This window comes from Vulpes lagopus, chromosome 10, assembly GCF_018345385.1.
Source record: "Vulpes lagopus strain Blue_001 chromosome 10, ASM1834538v1, whole genome shotgun sequence".
Taxonomy (NCBI): Eukaryota; Metazoa; Chordata; class Mammalia; order Carnivora; family Canidae; genus Vulpes; species Vulpes lagopus.
Window position 1 is genome coordinate 47,274,693 of NC_054833.1, and position 6,668 is coordinate 47,281,360.

A 6,668-nucleotide genomic window follows, 5' to 3' on the forward strand; every position below is an offset into this window, starting at 1 on the left:
AAACAGACCGCTAAATTCCTTGCTGTTTACCACCCTTAGTTCATTTTATATACTATAGTTATCCATGGCGATACCTCCCTTCTTGGAACAGGTCCTCTATCTAAATTCTTCTTAGACATTTGTAAGAAAGTCAAAAAGCTTCTTTCTGAGTCTTTTGGGTCTTGATTGTTTTCAGCTTAAAGTAATCTACATGCCAAAATGATACATTTTGGGATGGACTTGGACTTCCCCAAAATGGTGGTCCCTACCCAATTTGGTAAATCTAAATCTAAAACTAAACATCACTGAATTGTATGATGAAGTTTTGGAATATAGGTGAGGTCCGGAGCTAACGACCAAGAAAGTTTCTTGAGACACTCTGGTGCAAAATGGTGGTTTTATTGGTTTTATTAAAGCATGGGGACAGGACTCATGGGCAGGAAGAGCTGCTGCCCTGGGCCTGTGAAGAGGGACTGATTATATACTTGGGAGTTGGGAGCGGTTTGGGAATAAAAGTACTCTTTAAGGAATTTTGGAAGCAAGGTTTCCAGGACCTTGAGAGGGCTAGCTATTATTGAGAATATGGTATTATTTACCATCTAATAAAACCTGAGTCATGAGACCCTTCAAATCCATATCGGTGGGCCATGTGCTTGGGGAATGATTGCCAACACGTATCTTGGGGATTTAGGGATAAAGGACATTTCTAAATAAATTTTTAAACTTTAAAGTAGACTTACAGGATCCTGGGGGTCGGGCTAAGATTGCCTTTTGCCCTTAGCAACGAGACAGTTGAGTTGGCAGAGGAAGGTCACTCTGTTTCAAGGACTTGTCAATGTGCTGCCCCAGGCTTGTGCTTTGTCCTCAGCTAGTCCTCCGTTCTCCCATCAATATACTTAAATGGATGAATTTATGGTATGTAAATTATAACCTCAACAAAGTTATTCTTTAAGGGAAAAAAGTTGGCTTGACCAAATTTTTATATTAACTTAATATTTTTTCTTTACTATAAAATTAAAACATTTTCACCTCAAAAGTTTTAGAAAATACTAAGGAACAGAAAGAAAAAAAAATTATATCACCCAATCTTCCATCTTATAACAATTGACATTTAGTATAGATCCGTATAGTTTTTCTTTCTATAGGAATGCAAGCTGAAAAACCAAAAAAACAAACAAAAAAAAAAAACAAAAAAAAAAAACAACAAAGCAACAAACAAAAACCCTACCCTTTTCCCTGGACAAAATCTGGTTAAGTTTTACAACAATCCTTTCAAAAATGCCATTGAAATCTTGAACATGCAAAAGTAGAGCGTGTGTTGAGTCTGGATGTAAGGAATGGAAAGAGGGAGCCCTGGGAGGGAGAACACAAAGAGAGCCCCAGCTTGAGTCCCCCTCTCCCACCAAAACAAAACAGAACAAAACAAGAAACAGAGCCCAAATCGAGGATTCCCATGCAGGTAATTTATTTGAGAGGTGGTTCCCAGGGAGCAGGAATGAGAAAGAGAATGTGCAAAAGCTGATGTAAGGTATGTTGTCTCTGTGGGCCTGATTTGTGCAGAACCTCCTAAGCAGCTGACAGGATGCCTCCCTGAATTATTCCTACGAGGAAGGGAGGCAGAGGCATTTCCCCACCAGCTCCTGACTAGTACTAGTGGAAGGTTGCCCCGGGGATGTTAACACCCACACTCCTGAACTGTGCTAGGCTGGGCAGATTTATCTACAGCAGAAAGTGGAAAGACACGCAGCCCATTCAAGGCAAAATTGTTAGTATGAGCTGGCATGCAAATTGCTGCAATTATTGCTGAAATCAGAGGTGGGCTGAAGAAATGTGATATGGGGCACCAGACTGGATCCAAGCACCACGAAAAGAAGGTGGAGCTCAAATAGTAAAAATCACCAGAAGACTTTTTTTTTTTTAAGATTTTACTTATTTATTCTTGAAAGACACAGAAAGAGAGAGGCAAAGACATAGGCAGAGGGGGAAGCAGGCTCCATGCAGGGAACCTGATGAGGGACTCGAACCCAGTACTCCAGGATCACGCCCTGAGCCAAAGGCAGATGTGCTTAACCGCTGAGCCACTCAGGTGTCCCACCAGAGGACTTTCTAAAAACAGGGAAGTAGAATTCACTTTTTTGGTTGAATCTAAGATGCTACTGACTGTAAAATCCACCATTATTTAATGTACCACCATGAAAGTAAAGACCCTGACAATTAAACTGTGACATGCCTTCAATTGTAAAGCACATTCTTATTTCAGAGATATTAAAATGTGAAAAGTTGCACATTTTAGGATTGACGAAGTACAGACACAATTTAACACTATTTGCATTATTCTAACGTAAATGTCTCCATCTCCATGTACCTTTAATAGAGTCTGCTAAACACAGAACACTTTGTGCAGCCCCTTTTTTTGCGGAAATTAGGGGGAATAGCTGAATTTCATATCTGAATCAATGTGAACAGAAGAGTGATCTGCTTTAGATATCAAGATAAGCACCGCTGGAGGAAGCAGGAGCTTACAACCAAAGGGGGAACCCTGAGTTTCAGGAATCTGAAGAAACTTTGAGAGCAGTACTGGATTTTCCTCAATTCATTGAATGGGAGTTTGAGCCAATATTAACCAGATCTTAATTAAAAAAAAAAAAGAGAGAGAGAATAATATTAAACAGATATTTTATGTCCTTTTCTTTCTTCTTTTCTTTCTCTCTCTCTCTCTCTTTTTTTTTTTTTTTTTTTTAAGGATTTTATTTGAGAGAGACACAGAGAGAGAGAGGCAGAGACACAGGGAGAAGCAGGCTCCATGCAGGAAGCCTGACGTGTGACTCAATCCCAGGTCTCCAGGATCACACCCTGGGCTGAAGGCGGCACTAAACCGCTGAGCCACCGGGGCGCTGCCCTTTATGTCCTTTTCTTAATTATATTGTTGTTTTTCCTTTTTTATTTTAGGAGGGGAGGGGCAGAGGGAGAGAAAGAGAGAATCCTAAAGTGTTTGTTCCCGGATGGGCCTTTCCATTAGTGGACTCTATCTTTTGTCTAGGACCTAAATTACGTATATCTCACAGAGTTCAATTCAGGAATCTAGAAAGTAAAAACAGTCAAAGGTAAAGGAAATTATTAAATGTGAGGCACAATGCCATGACATTCCACCTATCCCAAAAGAGCCCTTCGATTGACCTATGAAGGAAGCACTTTCTCTTCTTTCTGGCTCTTAGACTCCAAGACGGTGTTCAAGATAGTTTTAGAATCATTAACTCATTTTTTTGTTAAGCCATTGGGCAAAAACAAAAACAAGTGGAGGCATTTCCAGAAAGTTCTCAGATACCATATTCTGAACTTTTTAAGACCAGAGGCACAAATCAGGCAGAGCCTTGGGCCTTCCAAAGATGTCCTGCAACATGAAAGATAGAAAGAAAGAAGGGGGAGAGGAGGACTTCTGGTTGGCAGGTTGGCAGAAGCCTTCACAGGAAAAGTGCAAATTAAGCTAAGTTTTGAAAGGAAAGAATTTTAATAGACAAATGTGAAGAAGAGTTCTGTCCTCGTAACATGTGAACCTTGATTTGCTGGAAGTTATCTCTGAAGGTCAGGGTGCTACTTGATGTAGCAGATATGAGTCTTAGTCTGTAAACTCTGATGGGTAAGAAATGCAATCTTATTTTCTATATTTTTATTTCTTTTCTCAAGTTCTCAGTGTGCTGAAGCAGTGGGAACTTAATTTTTGTAATTGCTGAATGCCCCCCTTTCTCCATAGTTTTATCTCAGTTCCATAAGGTAAATAATACCAAGGTATCAGCAGTGGGATGGGTATGGAATCTAGCCCTCGATCATTATCAGCAGATTCTGACATCTGCCATCATCCTCCTTTGGTCCACATGAGCAGGCCCTCACTCCTGTCCACAAAACCCTTTTAGGTATATGGCTTTCTCCAACTACATGGTTGACCTGACTGGTTGCCGCTCCAGGATTTACATGATCCCTTTCCGTTATGTAGCAGGTAGGTGACTGCAATGGGATTGACATAAACCACCACTTCTGCCAACAAGTTCCACTGGTGGATTCTGACTGACTCTGGCATAATCTCATCCTTCTTGCCTTGATGGCAATTCCTTAGTCACAATGGTTCTTTCGGGGTAAGCACATGACTCAGGTTGGTCCAAACAGAAGCCCAGGACTATTTTTTCATGATTTGGAAAAGAGAAATCCCCCTTCGAACAGGCAGATGTGAGGCCTGAAACTGACACACACATTTTGCTCTTAGGAGGGAAGCCAGCCTGAGGACAAAGCCAACACCCAGAAGAGAAGAGCAAGGAAGCCAGTGCCTAATCAAATCACTCTTACCTCTAAGCTTTATTATGGAATCAATAAAATCTATTTATTACTTAAAGCAGTTTGAATTAGATTTGTTATTACTTCCATAGAAAAGCATTCTAATGAGTCCAGGCTATGCTGGTGACACTCCTGGGTGCATTGAAATATTCTGGTTTTGGGATGCCTGGGTGGTTCAGTGGTTGAGCATCGCTGCCTTTGGCTCAGGTCATGATCCTGGGGTCCTGGGGTTGAGTCCCGCATAAGGCTCCCTGTAGGGAGCCTGCTTCTCCCTCTGCCTATGTCTCTGCCTCTCTTTGTGTCTCTCATGAATAAATAAATAAATAAAATCTTGAAGAAGAAGAAGGAAGAAGAAGAAAGAAGAAGAAGAAGGAGGAGAAGAAGAAGAAAGAAGGAGGAGGAGAAGAAGAAGGAAGAAGAAGAAGAAAGAAGAAGAAAGAAAGAAAAAATATTCTAGTTTTCCTGGACCCACTGGACTCAGAGGACTTTGAGAGATCATTCAGGTCTTACCTACTAGATATACCATATCTTTTTCTACATCTACCTACATTTATCTATCTATTTATCTATCTTACCTACTAGATATACCATATCTTTTTCTATCTCTATCTACATTTCTTTTTTACTGTCTTTCAGATGCAAAGGCTCTACCCAGAAAAGGAGGAGGCATAGATCCGCTCTATTTCATATCTTATAAAGCTATCTGTGTGTATGTTGGGGGACGGGGGTGTCAACTTGTACCCCTCTCTAAAATCCAGACCATGAGAAGTCAGGTTGCCATAACCTACTCAACAAGAAAGCTCTCATTAGGGGTGCCTGGGTGGTTCAGTCAGTTAAGCATCTGCTTTCGGCTCGGGTCATGAACACAGGGTCCTAGGATCAAGCTCCATGTTGGGCTCCCTGCTCAGAATCTGCTTCTCCCTCTCCCACTCTCTGCTTGTGCTCTCTCTCAAATAAATACATAACATCTTTTTTAAAAAAGCAAGCAAGCTCTCATTAGTCCCCCTCCCATCTTTACTTCCTCCACTGCCCTAGGCTTCCTCTCCAAGTTGGTAAGGGAGATTGGTTACTGGTTGGTTGTAGGAGGGTAGCCTGCTCATCCTGTAACTCCAAACCAATTGTCTCTCTTCTGGGTCCTCTTCCTTTCCTTGGTTGAATTGTTGGTCAGTGTAAAGTGAAGGCCAAAGGGTAATAGGACAAACCAGAAAGGGAAGGGGGAATCATCACAGGGCAGTGCTTCCTGGTCAGAGGAAGGTCTAGGTCATAAATAAATATCATATAAATGTTAACTTCCAAATATATGTTTAAAGTCCAGACCTTTCTCCTGAACTACAGATTCATATATTCAGCTCTATAGTCACTATTTCTACTTGGATGCCTATCAGGTATGTCACCCTTCACTTGTCTAAAATGGCAACTATCCCTATCATTTTCCTCCATTCATATTTGCCCTGCAGCCTCAAATGTCCTCCACACCATTATTTGTGGTTGAAGCCCTTGAGAGGCAACCTACTGTACCATGGCCAAGGAAGGCTCTTCTTGGAAATAGACCTCTGTTCTGTCACCACTAAACCCTCCCTTTGCCTTCCTGCCAATGTGATCATTGCCCTTGGCCCCCCAGAGCTCTGTCTACAGGGTCGGAGTCCTAAGAGTGGCCCCCTAAATCCACCTTCTGTATTCACAGTAGTTGACAGTGAATTTGCATATAACCACTGACTGATTAGGGTGTAGTCCCTAACAAAAGAGAAGTATAGGCCAATAATGAACCTCCTACTCTCTAGTATGATTTCTATTCCAGCACCACAGGGGTAGATTCTGATTTTGTAGGAGCCTGAGGCCTATGTATATTTGTGGAATAAGAAACAAAATCAAATTGTAAGTTTTAAAAGCCCAAAAAATTCCACAAATATATACAAATAAATATTAATTTTCTGAAAACCCTACATAATATTTTTAAATATTTTAATAGTAGTTTTTAAATTGACATGCTACACAATTAATTTTGCTTTGGTGTGCAGTTTATGAATTTTAACAAATTCAGATTGATGAAACTGCTAACACAATTAAAATGTAAAACAGTTCATCATATCCACAATCTCTCATACTGCCCCTCCTATAGTGAAACCTACCCCTCAACCCCCATCCCCTGAAAAATACTGACTTGTTCATCTTCCATATAGTTTTAGCTACTCCAAAATATCATACTAATGGAATCAGACACCATATACATTTTTTGAACTTTTTCCATTCAACAAAATGCCTCTGTGATTCAACCAAGTTTTTGCATGTATCATTCAGATCTCTTTACTGTTGAAAACCTGCTAATTCCCATCTTAGTTGACGGCAGCACCATCCTTCTAGTT